Here is a 20,538-nt window from a genome sequence, read left to right as displayed (position 1 = left end):
ATTTAAGTACCATCCCAGAAAGCCCGATCCAGTTTTCTCTGTCTTTATTCAGCATTGTCTTCTCTTCCGGGTCTGTTGTGAGTGCGTTCACGATTCTGTTGACGTGTTTTCTGGTGCACTCAATAACAAAGATAACATATCAGCAGCATCATACATCAACTGTCACAACAGTCATAAGGCTGGCTGTGCACAAATACTATAAAAAAAAAAAAGGTAATTTCGACTTTGATATAACATTCTGGTGCTTCTGAATCAGAAACTGTATGTTTTCTTAATAGTTTAAGTATTTGCTTGTCAGAAATTATAGTGTCACAGTGTCTGGGTTGTTGTTCCCTGGGGTTCCACTAGATGTCCTCCTTGCTCACAGTGTCTGTCACCAGATCACTTCCTCCTCCCTTATTTGGTCACCTTCCTCCTTGTTGTGTAATTGATTGTCCCCCACCGTTCTCTTGTTCCCTCATTATCCTCTTGTCTATTTATACCCAGTCTGTCTTCGTCTGTGTTACGGAGTCCTTGTTTAATGTCAGAGTATTATTTATGTCCGTCAATTCTTGCCTTGTGGATTGATGTTTTGGTTTCGACCCCTGCCTGGACTGTTTACCCCTCTGGATTATCCCTAAATAAATCATACTTACCTGCAATTGGTTCTCTCGCCGTGTTTCAAGCATCACGTAACGTGACACATAGCAATAACGACATTATTAACTGTCTTGATATTTACTTATATTTACTATATTTACTATAAATCTGAAGCATATAGGAGCTACAATAATGTACCGTAATGTAACATTCAGTCCGGTTTTAACCTGAGATATTATAACATTGGGAAGAATTACATTTGTATTGAGTCTGAAGTATGCCAACAGCTTTTTGGCGGGAGCTGTTGCCATGGTGAATCATAATATCGGTGCTCCATTGATAATGTATTTTTATAGTTGTGGTGTACGTTAGGGATGGGCATTCGATTAAATTTTCTTAGTCGATCGTCGGGAGAATTAACGATCGACTATCGATTAATCATTAATATTTTTATAATATAATTAATTATTTAATTTTTATAATAAAAAAATGCAATGAATACAAAAATACAGCGTGTTTTTCCTCGGTGAGACCTTTATTACAAGATCAACTTGTGGCAGACAGTTAAACTACGTTCAGGCAAACCGAACATATATCCGCGTGCATATGCAGTGCTCTAAAGCAGCGGAACCTGCAGCTGCTAGCAGGCGTTCTTAACCCTTTCGAGTCGATTAACGCATATATGCGTTTTGAGTCTGAATAAAGTGCTTCATTCTTTTTTCTGAGGAAATCCATTTCTCAAATCATCAACCACATCACATCTTTTTGGGGTGAATTATGTCTTAGTCCTCTCATCGCGAAGCAAACAGTAAAATAAAAAAAACCCGCTGCCTTTTCTTCTGTGTGGGCGTATTCAAGCCCCGCGCTTCAGTTTGAAAAAGCGCGGGGGCGTGGTCACATTAAATATAATGAAGGAAGATATGAAAAACAGACATTGCGTTGTTTTCATATGGATTACTTTATCTCAGAATATTTGTTTTTCGGAAGCACTTGTTTAGTTTAAAAGTAAACATTCCAGGCTTTCTATAGATATCTCTCTCATGTCTCTTCGTTGAGTATTCACGGAGTTACGGTTCATTTTAATGAAATGTTTGTACATGACGATCAGCGGAGACAAAGACTGTAGACAGCGCACCTTGTTTGTTATCTTTATTTTATAAGTGCACAAAGGTTTTTTGTTATTATGTCTGTATCCAAAAAAAACTAGACCCTTTACAGATTCGATTGATGTATTGCTCTTATCTGTACGATTAAAACTGAGAGTGTAATTTATCAGGGGTTATCAGGAGAAAATGACTCAAAACGCATATATGCGTTAATCGACTCGAAAGGGTTAAAGCCTCATGAAAATTTGCCGGGATGCATAGGTACATCATTTGAGTCGTGGCCGTGTTGTACTTAAACACGGCATCGCAATGTTTGCAGTTAACTAGTTCGCTTTTTAAATCAAAATGGTCCCACGCCACACTTCGCCGTGACATCTTCATGATTATTCTTTGAAATCAAAACGGAAGATCACAGATAACCGAGTAGGGTGTCAAATATTGCCCCATGGTGGTAAAATATTTAATTGCTGCCACACAGTGAAATTCATTTAATTGCTTGAAGACTCGCACTACGCAACGCAACCTGCATTAGATTAAAAAAATGCTTTAGATTAATCGATAACAAATTAACATGATCGAGGAAAATCTTAATGATCAATTATCGATCGTCGATTAATCATGCCCATCCCTAGTGTACGTGCTTAACTCAGAGTCAGTCAATTTAGAGTTGATTAAACCAACTTATTTCAGCTGTTCTGTAACCGAAAACTCAAGAGTTTCCCATCTCAGGGTAAGTCTACTCAGAGTTCAAGTTTAAAGTCAGAGTTGGTTGAACCTCCTTAGTGAAATGGGCCCCATGTTACCCAGTTGGCTGATGTCATAGAGATGCAGGCATGAAAACAGGTCAGAGGTGAAAAAGGTGAGAAGGATATTACCCCTCTAGGGGTTTTATTTAAAGAAAAATCTTCAAGCATCAATCTGATACATTTTGAGATGCTTATTTTGCCAACCTGGGGAGAGCTGGAGAAACTTAACTTCAGATATGAGTCAAAAATTATTACTTATTATTATTATTATGATTACTGTAGCCTACTGTTCATCAGTCAAATGGTGGGAGTGAAAGGTGGATTGAGCGGGAATATTTATTGGTGTAGATTTTCAGTCTAATTTTAATGATAGGTTTTACGGATCTGTCAGTCACGCTCCCGAACTGGTACGCGCACCTGTTCGCGATTCACTGAATCGCAGTTCACTGAATCTCGCACTCCCTTCTGGCACGCACACCTATTCGCAGTTCATTGAATATGAATCACACCCCCCCGCTCCCAAAAAAAAATTATCATCAAATCTACATGATTCACATAGGTCACCTATTTTGGTTTCAAAACGGCAAATTTCGCCGAAAGGTGAAGGATTTTCATGTATGGAGACGGGTAGGTCTAGGGGTGGGGTTAGGTAAGGGGGATAATTTTCATTGCATCATATAGAAACCTATCTATTTGAAGACAGAAATGCCCACTTTTGCACTGCAGAGACCTCAATCTCCCTTCATTTGTCACGTTCGGCGTTGCAGGAACGAAGCGAGAGAACCAAGTGCAGGTATATATCTTTAATAGGGGTAATCCAATCGGGTAATCAAGCAAAGCAGGGTCAAAACCAGTAAATCCAAAACAGAACATAAACAGGACACGAACGCAGGGCAAGGCAAGACAAGGCAAGAGTGACGGACATATAATGCACTGACATCAAACAAGGACTCTGTAACAAGGACAGAAACAACCCAGGTATTTAAAGACAAGTGCAAACGACGTAAGTGAAAACAGAATAAAACAATGAACAGTGACGATAAGGGGAAGTGAGACCTCTAGTGGACACCCAGGGATAGACAGACCAGACATACTGTGACATCATTATGCATATATTGGAGGTGCCTGGGTTGTTATTGTTTGCAGGGAAATCAGGAATTAAAGTTGAGAGTCCATGGAACTACAGTCAAGCCGGTTTCTTTCATAATTATACTGAACATTTTAACAAAATATGTGTAAATGGAGACAGAGGACAATATGTAGTCCATACCAGCATTTACTAATGATGTGGAAAGTATTTCAATCTGCTTTATGGAATTACAAGTGATGAATCTGGCTGGAAAGCCAATTAATTAATTGTGTGCATTCTGTGGTTTCTGAGTTTAACACAATCTCCAAATGATCTATAACACCTCATTCACACCAGCAAGCACATAAAATTACTGTTTCTTTTCCATTATTTGTCAGAATTTGTCAGCTCTTGCTGAAGTATTTGTGCAACTACAGCAGTACAGTTTCCTGAAAAATCATTTTTATGAGGAACCGGATCAGTGTGTGTGTGTGTATTACTGTCATTCTTCTTATTCTCATGTCTCTTCCTTAAAGAAAACAGGAAGTAGGTTTCACTTATTTTAAAGAAGTGAAAGAAATTTCAGAGCTGCTGTTCAACTACAGTTCAAAGGAGAAAATAGAAATATCTAGAAATATTGTTTGAGGTGGGTGTTTGATCTTTCTGTAGTTATTTTCATATATGAGTGTCTTCTTTTGATGTGTAATTGGTCACTCTGAGCTTCTGAGAGTTTATTTCTGTGCTGAAGTTGTTTTGATGATTTTATTTAAAGTTCTTCACGTCGTGATCAAACATGATTAAGTCTGTCTGTCAATGAATCATGGAGAGTTGCTCATTCTGATATTGTCGTCACACCATGTGAAATCACTGTTTCTCTCATTTTACTGTTTGTTATTGAGTCTGTGATTTCAGTATTTCTCATCATGCACTTTTTACTCACTCAAAATCTTTATTCTAAATTTAATACAATGAGCAACAGTTCTACTTCAATAAAACTGTTTTACTTCAGTTCACACTAGGGATATGCCGGTATCAAATTTTCCTTTTGCTATTAATTGCTCATGCTTTTATCACGTAAACCGTATTATGACTGTATTGAAATTTAGTTAAAAAATGTGCTCAAAATATAGTATTGTACTCTAAATATAGAACCTCTTTTCTAATAACACAAATAACTGAACATTTAAATAAAATAAAGCAATACAAAAATATATATTGTTTATATAGTTAATATACAAGTTAAAGGTTTTGCACAGATTAAAGTGCAAAAGAACTATAAAGACCCATAGGTGTCACTTTACAATCTCTTAGTTAACCATTAACATTCACAATGAGCAATAGCTAGATTTGCTACAGAAATTATTAATCTTTGTTAAAAAAATACAAGTCTTAGTTCATGTTAGCTCATGCGTTCATGTCCCTTGTACAAGCTGGTGTACCAGATTCTTGTGTAGTCCCAGGACAAACTCCTCTCACTCAGAGCAGTATATGTTAATATAAGAGCAGATGCCCTGTCGAGTTTGGGGCCGAGGTCTGGGGATTTGATACTTCACCCTGTGGTAGTGAATCAGATATGGAGAATTTTGGCAAGGCCTAGATGGGCCTTTTTTCTCCATGGTGTGCTGAGGCTTAAGCCTCCAATATGGTCCCATGTTCCCCCTGGTACTTGGCTGTGGCATTAGCGGCTCTCGACTTCTGACTATAAAGACTGCCTTCTTGTTCTCCTGTGAAGAAAGAAAGACATACTGCATGTGTGCTATTGTCCCCCCAAAGTGGGATTATTCCTCCAACTAAGCAGAACTTTAGTCATTGGATAGTTGAGGCTATCACCTGACCTACGAGTCCTCTGATCTCCCCATTCCTTGGGGGTCAAGGATCAGTCGACTTGGGTTATGGTGGTCTCTTAGCAGGTCTATTCATGTTGGACATCTGCAATTGTCCACGCCCTCCACCTTTGTGAAGTTCTATGACCTGGATATGCGAGCCACTCTGGCTCTTCTGTTCTCTCGCCTTAGCTGTGCTCTTCTGGATACACACTAGGCAGGGATTTGGAAGTCTGACAGCGTGGGCACCTCGTTTCCCATAGCATTTTGACACAGCTCGAGTTCCTGAAGAGAAACGTCTCAGGTTACGCATGTAGCCATGGTTCTTAGAGGGAATACGAAGCTGCATCTCAATACTATACTTCAGGCAGACCCCTGCCAATGCTTGCTTCTCTTTTCGAAGCTGATGCCAGCTGCACGGCACATGCTTTTATAGCTTCTTGATCATTTATGTCACCCCAAATGTGACGTCATGCCCTTCCATTGGACAGACTGCACACGATATTCAGAGTTGCTCATGCAAAAGGCATTTTGGTGATTTGTCCTACAGTCTGCTTGTTCTTACCTGAACAGCAAATGCACACTAAATCTCTGCAATGTTCTCATTGAGAATGCCGTTTCTGAAATGTTATTATAATGAATATTATATTATATTATAATATATTATAATATGGTAAGCCTGAAACAAATCACAGCAGTAGACCTGTATCAGTCATGTAATAAACATTTGTGCTGGTATGCATATGATTTAGTATGAAGCGTCGGTAACGGTCATGTCTGTAATGCATTATTATGTTTGATAAGACCAATGAATGGAGGTGAGTTGTCGATCATAATTAGAATTAGAATAGACATAAGTTGGCTTTATACAGAAAGTTTCAAGTTAATTGCATTAATAATTATTATATTATATAAACTTAATCTTTAAAAAGTTACTGACATGACACAGCACTGAAGAGTCCTGACCTCATAAATCTAGTCATTATAAATAAATAAAATTCATAGCTGTTTTGACAAAGTGAGTTTATGTCAGGTCTCCATGTTTCTACAAAATGCTTACTGTTTACATAAATTTAAAGCCTTTGATCTGTCATTTGAAAACATTAAATATATAGTTTAGTCATGAAACTCTAAATCGCGCAGGCAGTTCAAGTTTACCTTCTAAGCAGATTTGCTATATGTGGTCTTCATCTCCAGTGATGCATCAAAGCCACCAGCATAAAAGCACACCCCTTAAATTAGTGCACGGGGATGGGATGGGCGATACCACATTTTTTCCATGCGATATGATACCGATACTTTTTGTTACAATTTTACCGATATCGATACAGCTTATAATTTTAAAAGTGTCTGTAATTTTTTAAATAATGTTAATTTTAAAAGTATATATATATATATATATGTATATGTATATATATATATATATATATATATATATATATATATATATATGTATATATTGTTATTACACTTAAAGGCAAATGACATACGCATTCTGGCCATTTATAACTCATTTATTAGAAAAGCAAATTTAACAAATAAAATGTTTAAACAACCTTCTTACAAAAATTATTGATTACATAACTTAAATCTTAATTAAATAAACAAAAATACCAACAACATAAACTGTGCATATTTTTACTTATTTCTTTTTTAAACAAGCAGTTTTTTTCTTATTCTTCAAAATTCTATTGTCCCACCTCCATATTTTACAAAAAATATTGATTAAATAACATAACAACTCTTAATAACCTAAAATACTAACAAAATGAACTGTGCATACTTTTACTTATTTCTTCATTTTAAACAGACCATGTTTTCCTCATCTTCCTACATTTTTGTATTTTTTAGCAATGCTCAAAAAGATAGTAAGATCTGTAAGGTCACTGCAACTGTTAATAAAGATTGCCTAATCTTTCAGCTGTAGATTAGAGTTTAAGACGAGCAACATGTTAAAATGTTTTGGTTTCAGCCGATTTCGCCTCTGACTAGAAAAGTCAGAGGCTCCTGCCTTAGAAAAAAGCCTCTCTGCTGGAACAGAGGTTGTGACAATCCCAAGGTATTTTTTTGCCAGTTTGCTGTGTTCTCATTTCTTTTCCACCATAGCAAAGGGTCTTCACTTCTTGGGATCACCTTTTCTTCCATGTATCTGTATCCATGTACATTTCAATGTATGCATCTGTGGTGGCTGTCCGGTTTCCCAGAAAAGCCAATATACGTGTGTCAAACTCCTGCCATAGTCCTCCCTTGCATGTAGAACAGTCGGCACCTATCCTTTCAGTGTTTGCAGCAGGTGACTTTGGTGGCGTTGTCAAGAATGTTCCCATGCTGGTTGATGCAGAGGGTTCACTGGTTGTTGCCTGTTGGCCCAGGGCTTGCATCTCACTGATTAGCTGTGATTTAATGACTTCCACATTTCCAGTATCACAAAACACAATGTTTTTGAACCTAATGTCCATAAGGTACTGGCAGCCAGAGTATGGTTATGTTCACTGTTTTCAAACCGCCGTTTGCACTGCGTTGCAAGCTGTAAAGCCAAAGTGTTACCCTTCTGCCCGGCAGACATGGTTGCATTTTGGAGAAGAGAGTGTGACGATGTGTGTTTAGGAAAACACAAGGAGAGGGTAGATCCAATTGCAAGTATGATTTTAATAACAAAAAGGGTAACACAAAATATACAGTCTTGGGAGACAAAACAAAAGAGGAAACCGGATGAAACGTTTGGAATGTAAAAATCGGAGGAACGAGAAGGCAGGGGTAAGTCTCGGGAGACGAGAACATATCACACAAAGGGTAAGGACTCCAAACAAACAACAGGTAAAGACAGGTATTTATAAGGACATTAATGACAAAAGATTGCCTGCACCTGTGCGATTAATTGGAGTGCAATTACTGTGAAGACAGGACCAGACTAGAGGAATTAAAGTGCCTATGGTGAAGTGCCTAAGAAGAAGTGAGCTCACTAGGGAACACCCAGGAAAACAGACTGACAGCGTGACATTACCCCCTCCCCTACGGAGCAGCTGCCAGATGCTCCACCTGAAACCCAGGAAAACCCCACAGATAAAGAAGTAGGAGGGAGGTGGAGCAGCGGCGGACTAAGGGGGAGGAACGGAGGGTCAGAAAACAGAGACAGGAGAACCAAATAGAATGGGAAGACAAAGACAGGACAACCAGGTAAAATGGAAAGACAACGACAGGACAACCAGGTAAAATGGAAAGACAGAGACAGGAGAAGTGTAACACAAAACAAGGAGTCCAGGAGGGTGGTGGACCGGCGGAGGATCAGGGGGAGGGACGGAGGGCCAGGTCCAAAGAAGGAGATAGACAGAAAGCAAAAGAAAACAAAAACACAAAAACATGGGTCCATAAAGGACATCACGTGATGCCCCCCCCGTGTGGAGCAGTGGACCATCACCACTATGTGGTCACGGCAGAAACCCTCCCAGGGCGGAGCGCAAGACCACCACGTCCTCGTGGGTCGAGGCCGGAGTCCCCCAGGGCGGAGCGGAAGACCACCACGTCCCCGTAGCTGATGCCGGAGTCCTCCAGGGCGGAGAGGAAGACCACCAAGTTCCCGTGGCCGATGCCGGAGTCCCCCAAGGCGGAGCGGGAGAAGACCACCACGTCCTTGTGGTCGGCCCAACGGGAGGACGAAGATCACCAGTGACTTGACTCAGTCCTTGAGAATCCCCGGTGACTTGACTCAGTCCTCGAAGATCACCGGTGACTAGCCTTGTCTCTGGAAAGTCCATGGTACCTAGTCCTGACTCTGGAAGGTCATCAGTGACTAGCCCTGACTCTGGAGAGTTTGCTGGAACCTGACTCGACTCTGGAGAGTTCGCTGGAACCTTACTCGACTCTGGAGAGTTCGCTGGAACCTGACTCGACTCTGGAGAGTTCACTGGAATTTGACTCGACTCAGGAAGGTCCACAGGAACTAGCCCTAACTCTGGAGGGTCAACAGTAGCTAACCCTGACTCTGGAAGGTCGACGGTGACTAACCCTGACTCTGGAGGGTCCATGAACACCTGACTCGACTGTGGAGGGTCAACCGGGAACTGACTCAACTCTGGAAAGTCAACGGGCACCTGACTCGACTCGAGAAGGTCAACAGGAATCTGACTTGATTCAGGAGGATCAACTGGAACTAGCCCTGACTCTGGAGGGTCAACGGTAACTAACCCTGACTCTGGAAGGTCAACAGTGACTAACCCTGACTCTGGAGGGTCCATGAACACTTGACTTGACTCAGGAGGGTCAACCGGGAACTGACTCAACTCTTGAAAGTCAACGGGCACCTGACTTGACTCGAGAAGGTCAACAGGAATCTGACTTGATTCTGGACAGTCCACTGGAATTTGACCCGACTCTGGAAGGTCAACAGGAACTTGACTCAACTCAGGAAAACCCACTGTAGCTGCCATCCTCTGCAGTGGCTCTGGGCTGGCGGCCACCTTGGGCAGTGGCGTTGGACCGGCAGCCATCTTGGGCAGTGGTGTTGAACCGGCAGCCACCTTGGCCAGTGGCGATAGGCTGGCGGCCATCTTGGGCAGTGGCGATGAGCTGGAGGCCATCTTGTGCGGTGGCGCTAGACTGGCAGCCATCTTGCGTTGTGATGCTGGGCTGACGGCCATTTTGTGCTGTGGCACTGGGCTGGCGGCCATCTTGGCCAGTGGCGATGAGCTGGCGGCCATCTTGGCCAGTTGTGATGAGCTGGCGGCCATCTTGTGCGGTGGCGCTGGACTGGCAGCCATCTTGCGTTGTGTCGCAGGGCTGACGGCCATCTTGTGCTGTGGCACTGGGCTGGCGGCCATCTTGGGCAGTGGCGCTGGACTGACGACCACCTTGTGCTGTGACGCTGGGCTGGTGGCCATATTGGGCAGTGGCTCTGGACTGGCGGCCATCCTATCGGAAGAGACAGGAGTGGCTGGGGCATCCCACGGAACCCGATGCTGCAAGTAGCACACAAACTCCCAGAAACCGAATGTGTCCAGTTGATCCAGTTCCTTCTGAGGAACCAGGTCATCCAGTGTTAAAATAATCCTTTAGGGCGCATCGTTGTAGCCCATGCCCTCGGCCAGAGACCAAAACACCAGTGCCATGGCATCCACGTCATTGCCCTCTTGGTGGAAAGAGGTCAACTTTAAATATTTCTCCCTCCGCTCCACCATGCTTGTTGGGGAGGAGACATGAAAAGACATACCGCTGGATCTTGGTTGATGGAGTCCTTCTGTGATGATGTGTGTTTAGGAAAACACAAGGAGAGGGTAGATCCAATTTCAAGTATGACTTTAATAACAAAAAGGGTAATACAAAATAAACAGTCTAGGGAGACAAACAAAATAAAACAAAAGAGGAAACCGGATGAAACGGAATGTAAAACTCGGAGGAACGAGAAGGCAGGGGTAAGTCTCGGGAGATGAGAACATATCACACAAAGGGCAAGGACTCCATACAAACAACAGGTAAAGACAGGTATTTATAGGGACACTAATGACAAAAGATTTCCTGCACCTGTGCGATTAATTGGAGTGCAATTACTGTTAAGACAGGATCAGACTAGAGGAATTATAGTGCCTATGGTGAAGTGCCTAAGGAGAAGTGAGCTCACTAGGGAACACCCAGGAAAACAGAGACTGACAGCGTGACAGAGAGACCAGAGGTATGACTTTTGAAAGAGTTACATACTGCTCTGCTGAAACTTCCTTAGTGGCCTGTTCAAATGGCCTGAGGGCTTCAATGGCTTGGCTGATACAGGACCATTCGTCATCATTCAAGCACATTGCGTTTCTCCCAAGAAGGCAAAGTGCTGTAGTAACAGCTTCTTTTTGCTCGGTCAGTCTCTCCAGCATGTAGAACACCGAATTCCACCTGGTCACCTGATCTTTGTGCTCTGGTAGTTGTTGCTGAGTTTGCAGTACCTTAAGCTTGTCAGATGCTTTGGTGCTATGGTGGAAGAAGCGAACAAAAGCACTACACTTCTCAAGGTTGGATTCAAAATTTGCCTCAGCCTTAATAGCGTCTTTCACAACCAAATTAAGGGTGTGTGAAAAACATGGAATGTGTTTCCATTGGGTTTTCCACACAGCTGAAACTATATTAGCTACGTTATCAGTAATAACAGCAAAGACCTTGCTGGTAATGCCCCAGTCGTTGGATATTTTTTTGAGTAGCTCAGCTATATTTTGTGCTGTGTGCTGTACAGCTACATGGACTGTCTCAAGAATGCAAGCCTGCATCTGCCAATTGTGGTCAATGAAATGTCCTGAAACAGTCAGATATGCTTAGACTGTTCTTGATGTCCACATGTCACTTGTTAAAACCACACTACTTGCGGATTCTACGGAGTCTTTCAGTGTGGTTTTGACTTGCTTTTAGAGCTTTGGAATTTCACTAGAGATCAAGGATTTCCTACCCGGCATATTGTATAGGGGATCAACCACCTTCATAAAATGATGGAAACCTGCATCCTCAACCATTGATACTGGTTGCAAGTCAGTAACAATCATTTTGGCTAGACTCCTTGTGATGTCTCGCGCTCTTTGGGAATCATCTGAAAAGGATCAATGTTTTCCATTACACATACGACAACCACACACTTACACCCACATATTTTATTTTATATATCAGGATGGCGAGGGAGGGGTCGCAAGATGATTTCCAGAAAAAAAATGTTAGATATAGCATATTTCATCAATAATTGTAACAAAATACTAAAAATAGTAGTTAAATTAAAAACAAAACCATGAAAAATAAATAAATAAATGAATTATATATATATTAGTGGTGGGCCGTTATCGGCGTTAACCGACGTTAACCGGCTGGGTCTATACTAAGCAAGCTATTGATATTTTATATAAACGACTGGCTGAAGCCAGCCTAAAAAGATGCTCAGGACAGTTGACGGGCCACAGCTGTGCATCGTCATGAAAGCTTATCTTTTTCACGTTTATACGCCTTACCGCTCGTCGATTTAAACATTAAAGCATTCAAACACAAGACGCTGAAAAGCTGAACAGAGTAGCCGGTTACTCGCTCGCTGTGTTCGGTGCGGAGAGAGAGAGAGAGCCGCGTATCATGGACAGCGACACTGAACCGAGCTCTCATCTGCGAAGAGAAAGGCGTCTCAAAACACTTGAACATCGAATTTGCTTATTTTTGCTCCTGTGCCGACAAATACATACAAAATATGTCAAAATATCCACCTTGGAAATTATGCTCAAAAACTGTCAGTTATTTTCTTAAGTTAAAGTAAACCGTTGAGGGAAAAATGGGATGTTTATTATATTGGATGTGTTCATCGTCTCTTAAAGTGACCGCGCCTAATTTAGCCACTGGCTAATGTAATGTTAATCCAAGAAAATAAAAGAAAATCACTCACTGCTAATGACTGAATTTGTAGTTTTAACAGTCAACCCAAAAATTATTCAGACACCAGATATATTTTTGATATATATATAGCAAAACTGTAATAATGTGAGAAATGTTGAAGGTGTCTCAATAAATGTAGGTTTGATTGTATATTTCATTTTTACATTGAAGACTATCCAGTGCTATTTTACATTTAATTATTTGGTTTCAGTACCTGGATACCTACAAACTTAAAAAAAAACTTAAACATTGGTGTGAAACAGGCGTAAGGTTGTTTGCACCTTGTGCAATGTGGAATTAGTTTACAGCTTTTTCAAGCACTTTGTGATGCATTTTGGAAAAAGGAGATGAGCCCCTTTTCTAATGCACCACCTATCTTGATAAACCTCTTAAAGACTTACTGTTTGACAATTTTATTTGGGTAACACACATATTCTGAATGCCTTTGGCAGAATACGAATGAGCCATTTTAATCTAGATTAATCTAGATTAATTTCAAGATCACAGTGAGATTAATCTAGATTAAAAAAAAATTATCTATGCCCACCTCTAATATATATATATATATGTGACCAATCACGGAAAGTAGGGACACAAGTCGGTTCTGGGGCATGAGTTATTCACAGACTGAAAGTGTAGTCTCCAAGCTTTCCAACGATGTGTAACATGGAAATCGGATCATATTTGGAGAAGTTGTGGCCATTTGAAGGTAGGCACTCAAAAAACCTCAAAAAGCAGAAAATAGCCTTTAAAGATTGTGCAGTTCTGTGACAATGGGGCTCATTTACATCTCATTTAGATAAGCCATAACTCCTGCATAGCAACGACAAACACAACGGGAAAAATCGGACCGCATACTATTAATAATAAAGGAGAATGTGCATTGTAAATGTCAGTAATTTATCTTTTTTGAAATATGTGAGTTTGATCTTTTTATTAAATAATCTTTAATCTTTAAAATGTGGCCATCATTTTTAATGTTATTATTTTAATGTTTATGTAAACAAAAAGTACATATTGATGCAAATTTTATTTGTTATTTGCTGGTTTTCTACATAAAACTTGGTGAATTGATTTCATTGTGTAGCATTAGGACTTTTTTAACAGGATTCTGTGATAACCGATGAGCTAGCTAATAACAATAGGTAGATATGGGAAGGTCTAAACATGACTAAACATGAGATGACGTGTGTTCTTATAATGAACACAAAACGACAAACTTTGATGTTTATGAAAACTCACCCCATAATAAACAAAAGTATTCTTGCCGATCCGAAGTTTGCACTGTGCGTCTGTTTGCCTCTAAATGTTACGGATTTTCCCCATTTCTCTGTCTTTATCCCCATCAAATGTTATTATCGATATAGCCTCTGATATCTTACGGTCCAACTCGTCTGACGCCAGTCCAATACATTCTTCCTCGTCGTCATCTTCGCTCAGTTGTAGATTAGGGATATTATACAGTCTTATTATGCCGCTTTCATCGTCACTCAGATCGTCTTCAGAATCAGTGAGCGCTTGTTTATAAGCATCCGGCTTGTCAAAGAAGTACTTCAAAGCATTTTCGGTGTAACGGCCACGGTTCAGCTCGTCTGCGTTCATCTTTGCGGCGTACATCTTCATTGAATTCTGATATCAGCTAGAGCCGGCCAGAACGCTGCATACTAAGTGGCCACGCGTCCCTCGGAGGGCGGCGGCAATAACAAAAGAAACATAAGCCGGCTTATCCAGTATGGAAATACAGACAGACAATGAAACGCCCCTACTGCTTGCTAGAATCTCAGACAAACTAGCTGATTTAAACCTCAAAATGTTCGCTTTTAAATATACCAATACTGCTATTTTATATACCAATATACCAATACTGCTAAGTTATGCTGCCGACTTGTGTCACTGGTTTCCGTGACGGGTCATATATATTAGGGGTGTAACGGTTCACAAAATTCATGGTTCGGTTCGATACAATACACTGATGTCACGGTTCGGTTTGGTACGGTTCGGTACGTTTTAGATACAGCAAAGTGTAAAAACATCTCAACTTTTCAGAATGCCGCAAGCCCACTGCGGGTCATGTGACAAGAACTAACCAAACAGCTTCATCCTTTCCCGTAACAATGTTGAAAGCTCAGCCAAGATGAAGCAACAGCTGATCATAGTTGTATATGGATTGCAATTTTGAATTAAATTTAGTAGCAGAGCTAGCCTACTGCAAGCGATTTTTAGAGCTGCAAATCCATTTATCCTTTGCTGAAATTTCCGCGTCTTCATGGAAAGAGCACGTCATTGTTGCTTAGCAAAGGCAGACGCCTCAGGGGCGCTTATGCCTGAGCGCTTTGGAAAGGAGGAGAAAGACGCGCCTAGTGTTTTCTACGCGTTTTTAGGCATGATATGTGAACGGCCCCTAAGGCACTCGCTCACTCAGCACGCGCTGAAGGCTCGTTGCAAAATGTCTAATGCATTTAACAGACCAGAAATAGAAGATCCTCCAATAACCAACAGGTCTGGTGTTTGGGTGCACTTTGGATTCCCTGTAAGCTATAATGGTGATGATAGAATGAATGGTAAATAATAAGGTCTCATATCAGCGGCTATAATGTAAATGTAACGTAAATGTACCAATCGCCGAAGTGATGTCTTTTGCCCTGTTTGAATCAGTTGTAAATGTCGGTCTTAATGCTGCGGGGATAGTTTGTTGCGTGTATGTTTCTCCTCTTTTTTGTCTTTTCCCAGATACTGACACAATAAGGTGATGTCGGCGTAAATGAGTTGACATGTTTCAAGTATTCCTTCTGGTGTTTTTTTTTTTTTTTTTTATTTCCGCTGGTCTACCCTATTGTCATGTAGATGCGACATACCATTGTTTTTTTATCCACCACTCTCTTGCCATCACCATTATAGCTTACAGGGAATTCAAAGTGCACCCAAACACCAGACCTGTTGTTTATTGGAGGATCTCCTATTTCTGGTCTGTTAAATGCATTGGCTATTTTGCAACGCGCTTTCAGCGCGTACTGAGTGAGTGAGCATATAAGTTGGTGTTTTTTTCTTCTTTGGGGGTGTCAGGGGCATTGCCTGTTACGTCGTTTGGGTTATTGGGCTACCTTGTTGAACGCATATCATTATATTTCACTTTTTTTTCCAAATAGAATTAATTAGTCCAACGAACCATTCGGTACATAATGCGTACCGCGTATCGAACCGAAAGCCTCTTACCGAACGGTTCAATACGAATACGCGTATTGTTACACCCCTAATATATATATATATATATATATATATATATATTAGGGGTGTAACGATACGCGTGTTCGTATTGAACCGTTCGGTACGACGCTTTCGGTTCGGTACGCGGTACGCATTATGTATACCGAACGGTTCGTTGGAGTAATTAATTATATTTGAAAAAAAAAAAAAAGAGAGAGAAAGAAATATAATGATATGCGTTCAACAAGGTAGCCCAATAACCCAAACAACGTAACAGGCAACGCCCCTGACACTCCCGAAGAAGAAAAAAACACCATCTTATATGTTTATGTTAGGCTACTCAGCAGGCGCTCGCTCACTCAGTACGCGCTGAAGGCTCGTTGCAAAATAGCCAATGCGTTTAACAGACTAGAAATGAGAAGATCCTCCAATAACCAACAGGTCTGGTGTTTGGGTGCACTTTGGATTCCCTTTAAGCTATAATGGTGATGGCAAGAGAGTGGTGGATAAAAAAACAACGGTATGTCGCATCTGCAACATGACAGGGTACACCAGCGGGATTACAAAAAAAAAAAAAAAAAAAACCAGCGGGAATATCTGGGATATATGCGTCAGTACTATCTGGGAAAAGACGAAAAAAAGGAGAAACATGCACGCAGCAAACTATCCCTGCAGCATTTAGACACTATAGCTTACAGGGAATCCAACCCAAACACCAGACCTGTTGGTTATTTTAGGATCTTATATTTCTGGTCTGTTAAATGCATTAGACATTTTGCAACGAGCCTTCAGCGCGTGCTGAGTGAGCGAGCGCCTTAGGGGCCGTTCACATATCGTGCCTAAAAACGCATGGAAAACGCTAAGCGCGTCTTTCTCCTCCTTTCCAAAGCGCTCGGGCAGAAGCGCTCATGAGGCGTCTGTCTTTGCTAAGCAACAATGACGTGCTCTCTCCATGAGACGCGGAAATTTCAGCGAAGGATAAATGGATTTGCAGCTCTAAAAATCGCTTGCAGTAGCTCTGCTACTGAATTTATTTCAAAATTGCAATCCATATACAACTATGATCAGCTGTTCCTTCATCTTGGCTGAGCTCTCAACGTTGTTACGGGAAAGGATGAAGCTGATTGGTTGGTTCTTGTCACATGACCCGCGGTGCGCTTGCGGCATTCTGAAAAGTTGAGATGTTTTTACATTTTGCTGTATCTAAAACGTATCGAACCGAACCGAACCGTGACATCAGTGTATCGTATCGAACCGAACCGTGAATTTTGTGAACCGTTACACCCCTAATATATATATATATATATATATATATATATATATATATATATATATATATAATGTATGTGTGTGTGTGTGTGTACTGTTAAAGCATATTCCCCTACCCATCACAGAAAACTCACTGCAACATTTTCAAAAAAACAATGCTTTATGATTTATAGGCTGCTTTCCTCATGGAGACCTAAAAGTTCCTCAGGAAGTCAAAATGTATTGGTATTACTTGTGCGTTTTGTCCCTAATGTAAGGAATATCAGGACACCCCACACAAACATAGGCACTTTATATTTATTCGTTTTCACCTAATGGTTATGACAGAGACAGGGAGTACATTTAATAAGTTAATGACTGTGGTCTTTGTACCTGGATAAGGTTTGCCTCCATGTAAACTCCTGTAACGTCTTTTGTTGGACAGAGGGAGACTGGGCAGCTGAAAACTGGGCAGCTTGTTTTTGTTCAGCCTCTTTATACGTTTCAGGGTGTGTTGTTTTCAAGTGTTTAAAAAGGTTGCTTGTATTGTTGCAATGTGTGACTCTCTTATCACAAATATTGCATCGTGCAATACTTTTTTCAGATGAAGAGAAGTAGCACCACACCACGCTGTGTTTTCTGCTTTCTGCCATCTTTCGCGCGAGTCGCGACCACGTGTGCTGTGCTGTGCTGTGCTGTGTTGTGATTGTGAATGGCACGTTGCACTGCGCACAGCTGCAAACCGATTGGTGTTAACGTCATAGCACCGCGTCCGCGAGAGCTTCTCTTTATATATCATACACACACTGTCCCGATCGGTCTGCACACACTGCTAAAAGTGTTAGTTATAAAGAAATGATAAATATAATTAACTATCGATACTTTGCAGAAAATATCGATACCAAAATCGATGCTGCTGTATCGATATATCGATACTCAGAAGCTTCTATGTGCACATCCAGATTTGTGGGACAATTTTAAGAGACATGTTAAAAATCTGTGTAAATATACCACTTAACTGGAAACTACATGCTCTCAACACCTTATCACTAATAATGACAAATTTAAAGGAAAGTAATCGGATAATGTTAAAAACTTTAAATTATATCCAACATCTTTTACAGTGTGCAAAAAGCCCCAAGATACATATTAAATGGTTGAAACATTAACTTTAAAGTCAATTTATACAGCAACATCTAAACATTCACCCAGGGTTTTCCGCTGCATTAAAAGTAGATGTCACGGAGTGACTGTGACGGGGCGGAACCAAAAATGAGGAAGATTAGTTCCGCCTGGACCATATATCGCAAACACCGCCGCATCCGGGAACGCCGACGAACCCAAATCGGCGTGTTATTGGGAACAGGTGTCTAGTTGAGCGTGGCGATCACTGATTGGGCAATTTGGTGAAGAGGAGACACATAAATAGGGCATCAGAAACACAGGAAGTGGTTGGTGATTCCCATTAGTTATTGTGTGTGCAACGGAGCGAGTTGGAAAGAGGGTGTATGGTGTACTGTGGAGCTTGGGCAAAGAGAGATACACACACAGGGCTGAGTATACGAATATCTTTATTGGAGCATTGTGTTCAGATGCATTGTGTGAGGTGAAGTTAACACACATTGAAGATCTGCTAGGATTGCAGGAAGGAGATCGTGCTGCCAGTTGTGTCGGATGTCGGTTATCTGGAAGAGAAGTGGAAAGATCCAGTGTTAATGAAAGTGTGAGTACACGGAAATATTCATCGAGTTAACAGTTATTTTGCAAGTGTGGAATATCCATATACCTCTTGTGAGTTGTGACCAGTGTGAGCGGCCCCACCGTAATAGGATTGGTGGGTGAGCCGGAACCAGCGAAAAAGGAGTCTGGTGCCTTGTCGTGGCTGTGACATTTCCTCTGGCCGTCTGCTGCATCGGTGCCCCCAACGTCCAGGAACTAATCCCCGGTCCTATGTGGTTTTGACCCTAATTCACTGTGTGTGTGGAGTGCAGTGGGTGAGTCCTTTTCTTTGCTGTGTGTACACTTGAAGTCTGCAGTGTCGTGCTGTGTCATGTCGTCATTAATCACCCTCTAGGCTGGGAGAGAAAACCCTGTGGGGAAGAACGTGCACCGGTGTCGTGAGACGACCGTCTTTTATATATATGCCCACTCGTGGCTTTGGACCCCTACTCCGCCGAGTGGTCACGTGTCAACAATCGCAAGTAAGGAACAGTGTGCATATTGTAGGGGAACGACGACTGAGAGAAGTGTTGGCTGCTATACGAACATCCAGCTGTGTAGCCCTTGTGAATGAATACCTGTTTGTGGAGTGCTTTCAGAGGTTCGCCCCTGTCTAGATCTCTGGTCCGTTGTCTGGAAGAGAGGAGAGGGAAGCGTTCGAGTCATTCCTGAAGTACATACCTGGTGGCACAAACCTACCTGAAGTCACCCAGCGTGGTGGCACCAGCTGAGGCCGTGGAAGGCCCAACGTGCAGCAACTTCAATCTGTACTCCTATCCTCTCTTGGTCAAATTCGAGAGGTGGTGCGTTCTTCTCCATATATTCACTGAAGCTAAGTTAATTTGTGAAGGAACTCTGTCTGTCTGTTACCAGTCCTACAGGTCTGAGCTTGAGGCTCTGAGTCATTGTGGGAGAGTTTCCACGGTTGGAGGTGACCGTGTTGAGTGTTGGTCTGGGAAGTCTGCCCCGGTGAGGAAGACCACAGTTGTCGTGACATATACACCCTCTCTAGACCCCCGAGCTGAAAAGGGCTAAAGCCTGACGTCCACTTCTTCGAGGGTCTGTGAGTTGTATCCATTCAGTATTGTCATTGTATACCCACCTGCATGCCCAGAGCAAAGCTCCAGTTGCCCCTGTAAGCCCATCTGTATGCCTAAAGCTAAGAGCCAGCGTATTGTACTTGTATACTTACTGGTATGCCCAGAGTCAAGCTCTAGTTGCCCTTGTGTACTCACCTGTACGTCTAAAGTAAAGACCCAGTTGTCCTTCTGCATACCTACCTGTACGCCCTGAGTGAAATACCAGTGTATCGCCCTTGCATGCTCACCTGCAAACTCCATCCGTAGGGTTTACCGGGACAAAAATCGGAGTTAAGGATTGTGTATCTTTCTTGCATACTTGCCTATACACCGAAGGCCAAGACCCCAATATATTCACCTGCATACTTACCTGTGGACCTTTCAGGCGTTTCCAACCGCGGACCCAGAATCTCGTGGCGAACGGCGTCAGGTACGCACCCCACCCAATTATTCAGAATTACTTACCCTCTTTACTCTGCGTGCAGGGACTGGAAGGGCCCCACCGACGGTTCTCCTGCAAGATAAACAGAAAGGCACTACTGAGAAAAACCCTGTTGAGCCACGTGAAGGAAAGGACACCAATTCATCTAC

General features: G+C 41.8%; 1 protein-coding gene across 1 annotated transcript in view; it reads left to right on the top strand.

The window, feature by feature from the left end:
- The first annotated feature begins 4,074 nt into the window (after positions 1-4,074).
- Positions 4,075-20,538, top strand: part of LOC113073182 (NACHT, LRR and PYD domains-containing protein 3-like) — a 71,364-nt gene continuing 54,900 nt past the window's right edge. The window contains exon 1 of the mRNA XM_026246060.1: positions 4,075-4,146. The gene's annotated coding sequence lies outside the window, so the exon portion shown is untranslated. The remainder of the gene's footprint in view (positions 4,147-20,538) is intronic.

Source organism: Carassius auratus, unplaced genomic scaffold (assembly GCF_003368295.1).
Source record: "Carassius auratus strain Wakin unplaced genomic scaffold, ASM336829v1 scaf_tig00011564, whole genome shotgun sequence".
In the NCBI taxonomy this organism is placed as follows: Eukaryota; Metazoa; Chordata; class Actinopteri; order Cypriniformes; family Cyprinidae; genus Carassius; species Carassius auratus.
The sequence above is the reverse complement of the archived record's forward strand: the minus strand, read 5'-3'. Positions and strand labels throughout refer to the sequence as shown.